At 41.6% G+C, this 13,213-nt stretch overlaps 1 protein-coding gene across 2 annotated transcripts in view; it reads left to right on the top strand.

Annotated features, from left to right (window-relative positions):
• The window catches only part of RCAN2 (regulator of calcineurin 2), a 231,459-nt gene that overhangs the window by 163,019 nt on the left and 55,227 nt on the right, over positions 1-13,213 (top strand). The window lies entirely within an intron of this gene.

The following is a 13,213-nucleotide window of genomic DNA, read 5'->3' as shown; positions in this document are numbered from 1 at the left end:
CAATGGAGTACTACATGGCAATGAGAAAGAATGAAATATGGCCGTTTGTAGCAAAGTGGATGGACCTCGAGGGTGTCATGATAAGCAAAATAAGTCAGGCGGAGAAGGACAGATACCATATGTTTGCACTCATAGGTCTAACAGGAGAACAGGAGAAATCTAATGGAGGACCATGGGGAGGGGAAGGGGGAAAGAGAATTGGGGAAAGAAAGCGATGCAAAACCTGAGAGACTATTGAATACTGAAAACGAAAGGAGGGTTGAAGGGGGAGGGAGAGGGAGAAGGGAGGTGGTGGTAATGGAGGAGGGCACTTGTGGGGAAGAGCACTGGGTGTTATATGGAAACCAATCTGACAATAAACTCTTAAAAAATAAAATAAAATAAATTTTTTAAAAAAGGGAAACTGACAAAAATTTTGCTGTTCAGTTAGAACAAAACCCAACCAAAGAACTCTTTCCCAAGGATTTGTCAGAAGGATAGCATAATAAGAATATCCCAAATCAGTTACTTATATTAGGAAGCCAAGATTCACTATTTTAAAGTAGGCTTCTCACCCAACATGGGGCCCAAACTCAAACCCTGAGACCAAGGGTCCCATGCACATGACAGGCACTCCCCCAAGATTCACTTGTTAAACACATCTGTCTTGGAGAAAACTGAAATAATAATTGCATGCCTGTAATTTACTTGACTGGTTTGCTTAATGATTTGGAGACCAACCAGTCTCTCAAGTATAGAGTCAGTCAGCATCTCTAGCCTCACCCCTTAGTAGCTTTCTGAGCACTACTGTTTTATCAGCTTCTCTCTGGAACAGGAAAGAACTGAGATTGGCACTATACCAGTTGCCTGACTGACTAATCACAATGTAGTGTAATAAGTTTGCTGATGGGCAGTTTCAGAAGGTATTTGCATTTTCAGCCTTTTAATTCTGATTTTGGAGTGTAAGAAATTTTAGGCATCAATAAGCACCTGGAAAGATCTGAACTATGTGGCTTGGTAGCTGAATACCGTCTGCTCATCCATGTCTCTGTGCCTTCCTTTGCAAGTACTATTCTGTCTGCTTAACACAACCACTCATCACTTCAAATCCCTCCCTGTTCACCAGTGGCTCCTAATGAAAAAGTATGTATGTGACCATATAATAAAGGTTCCTTCTTAGGCATGCGTAGGGCACAGCAAAACTGCATTTCAGAGACAGATGTACCCTTGAAAGACATTGATGAAAGGAATCCTAGCCAAGTAAGGCTACAGAATTGCAAAACATTTGTGGTTGGGAATTGGAAGGTCTTGTTCCAGATGAGGATGACCTTGTCAATGGGGAGACATAGAATTTAAGGTGCATATGTGTGGGAAATTCTATTTTGGTTACAAGAAAAAGATACAAGCTTTCACTTCCAAAAGCACCCTCAGCTCCAAGCTTTTAATCAAACGGCTGCTGTGCCTGGAAGGGGAGATTCCTGAAGCTAATGATGCCTGGTCCCGCTGGCTCTGTGTCTGTCCTAGTGTAACTCTAGAGCAGCCTCACTGCACCACGTTCGTTACTCAGCATCTGGAAAATGCACTTGTGCCTTCTCATTTTCCTTCCCTGCCTCCCACCCTTCTTGCTTTTACTTAAAAAGCAAAAATAACACCAGTGAAAACACTGGTTAATTATATTGAAGTCTTTCAGTTCAGCTGGATTCGGCTTTTCTTTTTTTACTCTACTGTTGAATTTTTAAGATGTAAATAAAAGACCTCTTAGAAACACACTGATTAGGGGCGCCTGGGTGGCTCAGTCAGGGAAGCATCCGACTTCAGCTCAGGTCATGATCTTGTGGTCTGTGTCAGGCTCTGTGCTGACAGCCAAGAGCCTGGAGCCTGCTTCAGATTCTGTGTCTTCCTCTCTCTCTCTGCCCTCCACTGTTTGAGCTCTGTCTCTCTATCTCTCTCAAAAATAAATAAGCATTAAAAAAAAAAAAGAAACACACTGATTAACTTTATCCTTCTTATTCCATGATTGAAGCCTCTCTTGTCCTCTCCTGCCCTTTCCTAGATCTAACAACCAGCTGCATTTCACATCCCGGGGACCTGAACTCCTCAGAGCATCTTTAGAACTTCAACTTGTCTGTCAGAGGCAGGTTGTAACTGGGCCAGTTACTGGGCAGGGCTTCCTGGATCCATCCTGGTTGTGCTTATTCTTAGCTTATTTGGTCAGGAACTGTGGGGGAATGTATAGTACCAATATTACTGTTCTCCACATATTTTTTTTTTCTCCACGTATTTTAACCAGGATTCCAAATTCCGCCCCCCCCCCAATTTATAATTTCCTCTAATCCTATCATCATGATCTTGCTGCTCTGTTTCCTCATACTTATGCTGACTGGATGAGATAGAATACTTTCCTTCAGGCTTCCATGTTCGTGTGCTTAGTCATATATCTTGACTAGTGCCTACGAACTTGACAGCACCGTATGATTGCTGCTCTAACGATTCATTTCCATCTACACTTTCCCTGCATTTGCGAGGAAGACTCTTTTCCCTTTCTTTTTTTAAATAAAAATAATTATTTTAGACTCACAAAAACTGTTCTGGAACAATAATTCCTGGAAAATTGAAGGGTGAAGTAGGTGTTACGAAGGGGAAGAAAGAGTTCAAATAAAGTTCTAATGATGCCACGTTTCATTAGTCACTGAACAGAATAAACCAAGAATAGATTAAGTGACCTCCTGTAAGCTGCACTCCAATTCATCTTGCTGTATGTTTCTCTTTCTCATTATTTAACATATCAGCACTGACTTATCAAGTTTACTGCACAAGATATCATGACTGTTAATTCTGCCTACACAATTGAAAGTTCTTTCCTAATTTGCATTAGTTCATGATTTTTCTGTTTTTCCTGCATATTCTAAGTGTGCTAGATGGGTAAACTTCTATGTTAGGGTACAGGTTAAGGCACTGTAAAAAGAAAGAACTAAAGATGTGGTGCCTTATATGAGAGGGAAATGTACTTTTTTGCATGACAGTTTGGGGATGGCTGGCAATCCATGGCGGGTCCTTAACTCTGCTTCACCATGTCATCCAAGGAGCCTAGCATCAAGCCCTGCCATGTTCCCTACATGGCTCCACCTCTGGGTACAAGGTGGCTGAGTGCTCCAGTTTTCTCCATTTTTCAGCCTACAGGAAAGAAAAAGATGAAGCAGAGGACAACCAGATTCCTTTAAAAGAGACTGAGAAGTGGCATGAATCACTTTCACTTGTACTCCAACGGCTTAAACTTAGCTCACGGCCATAATTTTCCACAAAGAAGGCTGGGAAATGTAGTCTCTAGATGAATAGCCATGTTCTCAGGTCCTCAGCATTAGAATCCTAATCATCCAGTGTTAGAATTCTCTAATCCACCTCTAATTTCCCAGAGTTGCAAGAGGATACAAGGTTGGTGAACTCAGGGCCTGCCTTACAGGTGGGCAGGGGGACAGCCCTGGAGATTACATCCTGGATCCAGCTCCACTCTCCTCATCCCGCATCCTGGATCCAGGAAGCTCCACTCTCCTCATCCCGCCACTCACTGTCCTCCTGGTGGTACCTTGGATTCCTGAATGGGAAGAATTCCTCATCAGAGACCAAGCTTCAGTGCCACAAAATCCAGCCGATCCCAAAACTCACTGCCATGTTTACGTATTTCTTTTAGCTGTTTTATTGAGTTGACTGTTTTAGTTTCTTCAGACAGTGTTTTGTGGGGGTGTGCAGCCAGTCTCTCCCTTCCCCAGCTCCCTGTGGCCACTACTTGAGAATGGAGGGTACAGAAAGGAACACTGAGGGGCAGAGGGCTTGACTGCATTCTTCCTGAAACACTTGACTATGAAGAACTCTCAGGAATACATTCATCTGATAAATCAGAGTAAAAGCCCCCCCTCTCCCAGTGTTTCCTTTTTTTTTTAATTTTTTTAATGTTTTATTTATTTTTGAGAGAGAGAGAGAGAGAGAGAGAGAGAGAGAGCAGCGTGAGCAGGGGAGGGTCAGAGAGAGAGGGAGACACAGAATCCGAAGACAGGTTCCAGGCTCTGATCCAGCTATCAGCACAGAGCCTGATGCGGGGCTCGAACCCACGAACCATGAGATCATGATCTGAGCTGAACCCAGACACTCAACCGACTGAGCTACCCAGCGCCCCTCTCCCAGTGTTTCCTAAAGCGTGATCTTGGACCACTACATCAGGTCTTTAGAGAGATTATATGCAGAGCCCCAGACACATCCCTGGAAATGTGATGGAGCTTAATATCTATTTATATATTTAAATACACATTTTATTAAGCATAGTACATGTTGTATGGACAGTTATATGCACATGGAGAATGGGGTTCAGCAAGGTTCTAGGTTGTGCAGGTATGTATGTTCAGGTGAAGGTAAAGAAATTATGACCTGGCCTGCATTAAAGAACCCATAAATAATATTAGGGAAAACAAGGCAAATACATATTGATAAATGAACAAATATGATAAGACAGCATATAATCAAATACTAACTGTGTGGTAAAGAATCTGACTTCAGGGAGGGGAAAAGAGAAACCTTAAGGACCGAAAGAATCTGTGTTGTTTTTTTGGAGGACAGGTGTCTTAAGATGTGTATTAAAGGGTGGCTATTTAGTATTTTCTCGAATCCCACGAATGTTGCCATGGTGCACTGTTTTTCCCCAATTAACTGCAGAAAAAAAATCTCATCCACCTTTCAAAATCAGAGTTTCAGAGATGCAATAAACAGGAGTACCTGACCCTGAAATGATGTAGGCTGGGAGAGCCACATGGCCGTCAGCTCTCTCTACTGGATGGCCCATTCAGCCCCACTCATGACTCGGGCTCCCTCCCTCCGCGAAATCACAGTCACTCCGTGTCCTGGAACTTCATGTCCATTTAGGAATAGTCAAAAGTCAAAATGTTGGTTCCTCATTTACCAAGTGTCTGATGCAGTTCTGGCTTATTGAATTTTACTAAAATTAGTTTTCTTCCCTTTACCAATTTTGAAGTCCATGCTTGCAGACTACTCCCATTTGGACAGTTGTAATATCCTCTGTTGCCAGAGTCCAGCTCCAGCAGGTCCAGGGGTCCCTGAAAGGATGGACGGTGTCGGCACGAGAGAGAGAGAGATGAGAGAGCCACACGTTTCTTTCTTGGTCACAAGGCAGGCATCTCTGCTCTGTCTGCTTTGGTGTCTTTTTCACTGATCAAGCAATAACATGACATCAGAAAATAGAAATTGTTTACAGTTTCTAACTCTTAGTGATAAGGTGTTTTAATCATCAAAGGTGTACAGAAACAAGTTTTACAAAAGTATTTTTGTAGAACCATCACAATTTATTCTTGGCATCAGTCCCCAAGATTAAGAAAGTAACAAACCTATCTTATTTTGTACATGTTGGTTTTTGGCCAATAATTATGACTTTATTTTTAATTAACAAGTTATAACTGAATCATGTAATGCACTTGCAGTAAGGTTAAGTAAATTTTACAACCAAGAGAATAACAAGACATTTTTAGAAAAAAAAAACAGGATAATATACATATTAGTTATGTTAGTAATGCTAAAATTAAAACATAGGTTAAACTGTATAAAGATAGGCTGGGAGTTATTTTATCTAGCTCATAAACCACAAGAGAAAGAATGTTTGTTAACAAGTTGCTGGAGAAAGCCCTTTCCTTGATGTAAGCATAATGGGGGCCCTGTGTGTTGACCTTGCACCTTGGTTTCTAATTTCCTATCCATCCTCATAGCTGAAGTCAGTACAAGGGAGGGTATTTGTGACTCCAATAGCAAAAATATATGCAGCAACTTATGTCTGGTCCTTTTCTGTTTCTTATCTCTAAGTTAGGCTCTTCTCCGGGGCAGAGTTAATTGTAACTCTTGTGTTCTTAGTCCCCCTTATGTTTTGAGTCTGCAAGTCTCATTAGAAGAGCATTTTGTCAAATATTCATAATGTTTTGATCCAAAATCTCTTATGCAGGGACAGGGAAATGCCTTTTCTTATGGGGTAACTGTGTGGGGAATATCAGCCTGATTTGGAACACTGTAAGGCCTAATTAATAGCAACAGGCTTAATTTTACATGAGCAGTAGTAGCAAAAGGAGATACCAGTTTTGCCTCTCGTGGCAGGAGCTGTGCAAACGTCTGCCATTTCCTTACTGTGACTATGTCATCCAGCAAGGCCGATGCAGCTCCCAGCCCTCTGTCCCTTCTGGGTCAGGAGGAATGTTTGGAGTGTCCTTGCTGGGCTGGGTCCCCTGCACTCCTTCCCCCTGGTCCCTGGCATCACCGTGGTGATTCTACAGTGCAAGGACTCAGTATCCTTACCCCAGCCAAAGGGCCATCTTTGGGCTCTTAGGCCTTTCAACTTAATGTTCAGACACTGATTATAAATAAACAATACACATTTCTTTCACACTTAACAGTTTGTGAAGTGGTGAGTCTGGTTAATCTAGGCCTCCCTCCTACCCTCAAGCTTTAGTCAAGCACTACTTTTAACTCTGCCTAGAGAATTCTAGGTTGGAGTCAAATGCCCTGTGGAGTATAGAGGTAACTTCTTTCTGAGACCACCTGTGACCAAAAGGTTTGTGATGGGCTCCCTCCAAATGCAGCTGTGGTGACTTCAGATCCCAGACCTTCCTGCACAGAAGACAGCTGAATTATTCCCCCTCCCACCATCACCACGACCACCACTGCCACCACCATCACCCATACACTGAAGCCTCTTAATGGTGGTCTCCCGCCCTCTCCTTTTTGTTTCCAATTATGTTGGCAGAAATACAAGAGGAGATTAAGAAGTGCTCCCTTCTTCTTGGTACTTAGAATTCTTAACCCTTCACCACTGTTTTTGTAAGGAGAAGGAACAAATTCACTGCTCCTTTTCATATTAATTCTATCTCTTTATTATTTAAAGCTACATATAGTTCAAATTCTTTCACTTGCATATATAAAAAAAACCACAAGGTATTATCTAAAGGAGCTGAATGCTACAACCAAGTTTACCAGGACATAATTTAAAATATATATATAAGGCTTATTTCCCTTTTTTCTAAGTCACTTGGCACTTGCAATGTGACCAGCTGTGCCCTGGATTCAGTGTCTGGGTGGCTCAGTTGCTTAAGCATCCGACTTCAGTTCAGTGAGTTTGAGCCCCATGACCAGCTCTGTGCTGACAGCTCAGAGCCTGGAGCCTGCTTCAGATTCTGTGTCTTCCTCTCTCTCTGCCCCTCCCCTGCGCTCTTTCTCTCTCTCTCTCTCTCTCAACATGTACCCCAATGTTCATAGCAGCAATGTCAACAATAGCCAAAACATGGAAAGAGCCTAAATGTCCATCACCTGATGAGTGGATCTAGAAGATGTGGTATATATACACAATGGAGTACTACAAGGCAATGAGTGGGAATGACATACAGCCATTTGTAGGAAAGTGGATGGACCTTGAGGGTGTCATGCTGAGCGAAGTAAGCCAGGCAGAGAAGGACAGAAACCATATGTTTGCACTCCTAGGTCTAACAGGAAAACAGGAGAGACCTAATGGAGAACCAGGGGGAGCAGAGGAGGGAGAGAGAGTTGGGGAGAGAGAGGGATGCAAACTTGAGTTTTGAATACTGAAAATGAACTGAGAGTTGAAGGGGAAGGGGGAGGGGGGGAAGAGGAGGTGGTGATGGTGGAGGGCACTTATGGGGAAGAGCACTGGGTGTTGTATGGAAACCAATTTGACAATAAAATATTATGAAAAAAATTAACATGAAAAATAATAATAATAATAAATAAAACATTTCTAAAAATTAAAGAAAAAGGTTTATGGAATGCAAAGGAAACCAGGCACCCAGTGGGTCTTGGGTCAGAACTTATCATTATGCTCTCTCTCCTAAAGGAACGCCCACCTCTTTTTTTCTCCATTTGAAATCCGCGTGATGATCTTGTAATATATTTATATTTAATTATAGTAGTTAAGAATTCTTTTAAAACATAATAAGTAAATGGAAAAGGATTCTAATCTCTCAGTTAACTGGCCCACAGGAGCTAGGTAAAGCAAGGACTGAGGAGAAAGAAAGCAGTCTTGGTTAAGACCACACATGCATCTTAGGAGGGGAATCAGAAAACCAGGATTTTTGGATGTCCCCCTAAGATTCCTTCTAACCCTAAAAACCCAAGGTTTTATTTTACACATTTAAAGTTTAGAGAAAAAGACAGGCTTGACTTGGAGCCTGAACTCTGCCTTTGCCCCAGGAATTGGCTTTGGGGAAAGGTTTTGATGCTCTATTTGCATTTGAAGGCCAAGAAGAGCCTGGAAGCCATTCTCTGCCAAATTGATCTGTGGGCTTTGGCTCATCAATAACTCCCAGCGTGAGATTACTATGACACCCTCATTGCATCATAAAGATGGATGGTTTTTCCTAGGCTCTAGCTCAGTGGTCCACAAAGCAGGCTGTGGTGTCATGGTGTGATTTAGAAAGTGAACACAAGCATTTTCAATAGATGAAGATAAAGGGCTTCTTTACAGAGGAATTTAAGGATTGAGATGGCGTTATTTTCTTTTAGCACATTGGATGACCTATATTTGAGTTATCAGTAACCACAAGAATAGAGTAGTGACCTAAATTTCATGTCGGCTATTCGAGTGGTTTCTTTTTGACAAGCATAGTCAAATTATTGGGGAAATTGTGAATTATTTGTTCTAAAACACACATCTTGAAATTTTCTCTTTTATGCAATTAAGAAAATTGGGCAGCTCAGGATTCTACTAGACTGTGCAAAAATAGAAGTAAACAAGATAGAAGTGGTCCCTGGCCTCATGGGGTTTCTGGTATATTTCTTACTCAGTGAAAGAAAGATATCATTAAAGGTTATAATAGGAGGCAGATTAGTATAGTGTTTAATAATGTAGACTCTGGGAGGATACAGCAATTTGTTAACTCTGTGAACTTGGTCAAATTAGATACTTAACCTCTCTGAGGCTTAGTCTCCTTATCTGTAAAGTAGAGGCTATAATACTTAACAAATCTTTCAATAAAATAAAAATACCATGTAATACAGTGTCTTTGGAATGTTAACTTATATATAGTAAGTGCTGAAACATGCTACCTCTGACTATTAATAAGTTAAACATCACTAATAAGAAAAAACAGAGAAAAATGAAAAGATTTAGCTTATTTCTTTCCCTCAAGTGCCTTTTGGAGCATGTGCTAATTGAAAGTGTATGAACTTTTACATCACATCAGGCCGTCCCTCTTTCTGACTAAATAGTTTACATCTTTCTTTTCACTTGTTGGAGGATCATGTCATCTTTCTGAATCATTGGCATCTTCCTATTCCTTGAATACACCTATGAGGAATAGGTCAAAACTTGTAGCAACTCAAGCATCACTTGGAAAGCTTGTTTAAAACATGCATTCCCAGACAGCCATTCCAGGAATGTGTATTTGGAACAAGCAAACCAGGGATTCTCGTGCACAGGCCAGCTGGTGGACACAACTTTCAGAAACTCTTCCCTTGATAGCCAGCCTTGCTATCATATGCCTATAAAATAAAGCCAGATGCTCTATACTGAACATACATCCTGGATCGGTATTAGACTGCACATACCTGTGAAAATATCAAGCTAACTCCCTATCACCCTTCCTAGCTCGCTGCTGCCCAGGGTCCTTGAGTGTTCCTCCTTCCTCCTCTTATGGCCTCCCACCCCAAGTCCCAGCTGCCTGACCCTTCTCCTCAGGACCCTCCCAAACAACTGGTAACAAAAGAGCCTAGCACAGGATGGGCCTCCACCATTAGGAAAAGGGCTGTCTGCTCTAGAACTGGACTGATTGATAAATAACATTACCATGGTCCCAGAAAATGACTGATCAGAGGGAAAAGATGACAGCTCCATTCCTGGATAAGAAAGGTACACACACACACACACACACACACACACACACACACACACCTCTGCCATACCACATGTATGCCTGCTGTGTGCCCACACACCTTGCCAAGACACCTACAGCTTGCTAACTACTTTACCAAGAGTCCTTCAGTATAATTAATACCCAGCCTCTTTACTGAAGGGGAGGAAGAACAGGATGACAAAGGCTGCCAACCCACTGGATATGATAAATGAACTCCTCTGCCTATTACTTCATAAGAAGCTACAGCCTCTTGGCAGTAGATGTAATTCTCCAAGGCTCCATAAGAACTGATAGGATCCCAGTTAAATAGAGCTCTGAAGGGAGAACAAGTCCCCTCAGTTCTTTACCTTATAACATGTTTATTGGGTGCCTGGTGATGCTGGTTTTTTTCTGTAGGTTTTTTTTTTCTTTTGCCTGCAGTAGTCAGATTCGCTATGTTCACCTGCCTATTTTCATAGACAAAGGTTCTTTTAACAGTTAAGGGTTGATATCTTATAAACGTCCAGATCTGGTATGCCACTTCTTCACTTAAAGACATTAAAGTATTCCTAATACTTTTCTGTTCCTTTTGTAAAATATCATTTTCAGAAGATGGCACTTAAGGGATTCTGTGCCTTTAAATGCTCCCTTGAACAGCATTAGTTCTAACTTCTCCAGTTCAGAATGATTAATCACCTCACCTGTACTGCCAAGTCCTGGTTATTATAGCACTGTCCAGAGCTCATCTGGCCAATAGTTCCATCTTTCCTGGAAATGTCCTTGATCTTTTAAAGCTTGGAGTGGGGTAAAGAGCATTTTGCTGGGAGTATTCGACCTTGACCAAGACTCTTAATCACTCTGTGCCAGAATGTCTTCATCAGTGAGGATGAGGAAGATGACCACAAATATCTTCTGAGTTCTTATCATGTGCCAGTCACTATTCTCATCACTTTACGGGAACTATTTCATTATGAAATACTTTTTTTTGAGCATTTGCTGTTGATCATATGCATTTTATATATTTTCTCATTGAAATCTCACAGCTCTATGGAAAAGCTATCATTGTTCAGGTTTTGCAGACAAGAAGGCTGAGACTTGCAAAGGCCTAGTTCCTTGAGCAAGGCTGTTCTGCAGTAAGAAGCAGAGAGAAAACTTAAACCCAGAACAATCTGATGACTAAGCCAGTGTTTATAACCACGTATATGTTATTCTGGCCCTGATACAGCCGGTCTTGGAAGACAAGCAGAGTTTAGGCAAGTGGAAATGGGTGTGAAGAGGAGTTTGATCAAAAGCTCAGAGGCAAAGAAGTCTAGAGCAGTGGTTCTCAACAGGGGGCAATTCACCCCTCCCCTGGGGACATCTGACAGTGTCTGGAGACATTTTTTATTGTCACAATTAGGGGATACTAGTTGCATTGATTGGAGAAAAGCCAGAGCTGGCAATAAGCGTCCTACAATGCACAGGACAGCGAAGAATTATTTGACTGAAAAACATGCCAAGGTAATAGTGCCAAGGCTGAGAAACCTCTTGTTTTGGAGGAAGACTATTCTGCTTCTGCATCTCCAAAGAAAGAGATGGTTAGACCTTTTATTGGGGTTGCCTGATGACATAAAGTACCCAATATGCTTATTAGGTAATGGGGAATTCCATCTATCAAGTGGTAGGGCACAGAGAGAGCCAACAGATCTCCTTGCTCAGCAAGCAAGACTTTGGCCTTTATTAATCAATTTTAATGCAAGATGAGTTGAATAGAAAGGTCCTCCAGTAAATGTGAGTTTTCACATTTGCCAAGAAAACTTAGCGCCTGTTCAAAGAAGTGGGGGTGGGAGGAGAATCCCTGGCTGCACGTTACAATCTCCTGGGCAACTTTTTAAATACATGTTTAGATTTCAACCCAAGAGATTCTGGGTGGGATCTGGTGTAGTCTAGGTAGTCCAGGACACAGCCAAGATTGAGAGTCACCGGCTACAGTGGATCAAAGGATGGTTGCTGAGTGGAAGATGAACCACCAGCTTTAGGGATGAGTTGGCCATTGAAAACTAAGCATCCAGTCTGTACAGGAAACTTTAAAATAATCGCAGCAACCTTCTAGAGATGATGTATGACCTAGTCTAATCATGAGGAAATAGCAGACAGACCCAAACGGAGGGGCATTCTAGGAATTATCTGGCTTGAGCACTTCAAAAATGTCAATGTCAAAAACTGAGGAATGTTCCAAAATGAAGGAGACTAAAGAGACATGATAACTGAGTTCAACACATGATATGGGATTTTCTCTTTCTGTAAAGGGCATTAATGGAACAGATGGCAAAAATGGAAAATAAATGGTAGCTTATTGTATTATACTGATGTTCATTTCCTAATTTTGGTAGCTGTTCAGTGGCTATATAAGAGAATGGTCTTGTTTTAGTAAATATACATAAAACATAAAAAGTTTAAAGGCTAAGGGCAACCTATCTGAAACTTTTTTCAAATGATTCCAAAGAAAAGTGTGTGCTTGGTGTGTGGTAGGTGGGGGGGAGGGGACAGGGAGAGGGGATGGGAGGGGGGGACAGGGAGAGGGGATGGGAAGGATTAAAAGCTAAAGCAAATGTGATGCGATATTAACATTTGAGGAATATGGATGAAGAGTATATACAGACACTTTTTGTACTATTCTATTCTTGCAATTTTTCTATAAATGTAGAAATTATGGCAAAATAAAAAGTTAAAATACTCCAAAGAATGAAAGAAGGGTCCTGTCTCTGGAGTCCTGGAGAAGAGAGATACATGCCCATCTTTCATGGTGGGTGACTTAGATGACATCTTTTGTGCAAAGAAGAGAGAATGGATAGAAATGCACAAGGGGCAGCCTGATAGTTGTGAAATAACTTTTTTTTATATTCAGGGAAATTCGTTGTGACTTCTAAGACCCCCTTGGGTCTCCTGATAGAGCTAAGTCATCTCTACAGAGATTCCCTTTTATTGAACACCTAATGTGAACAAGTTAATTCAAACTCGACCACATATTTCAGCCCTTGTGGTGTCCTGGTCACCTAAATGCTGTAGCTTCATTCAGCACCTGGTCCTCCTTTTTGTAAAATTCTTTATTCATGAAGCAGAGAGAGAGGCTAGGAGGAAAGGCAACTAGGGGTACAGAATTAGATTAAGCAATCAATTGAATATAACCCTCCAGAACCCTTCTCTTCCCCACACCCATCGCACCCTGCCTGTCTTAGTCAGCTCAGGCTGATGTAAGAAAAATACCATGGACTGCCTGGCTTAAACAAAAGGCATTCATTTCTCATGGGGCTGGAGGCTGGAGAGTCCAAGGTCAAGGTGCTGGCAGATTCAGTGTCTGTTAAAGA

The sequence above is a fragment of the Suricata suricatta genome, chromosome 7, assembly GCF_006229205.1.
Source record: "Suricata suricatta isolate VVHF042 chromosome 7, meerkat_22Aug2017_6uvM2_HiC, whole genome shotgun sequence".
NCBI lineage: Eukaryota > Metazoa > Chordata > Mammalia > Carnivora > Herpestidae > Suricata > Suricata suricatta.
The sequence above is the reverse complement of the archived record's forward strand: the minus strand, read 5'-3'. Positions and strand labels throughout refer to the sequence as shown.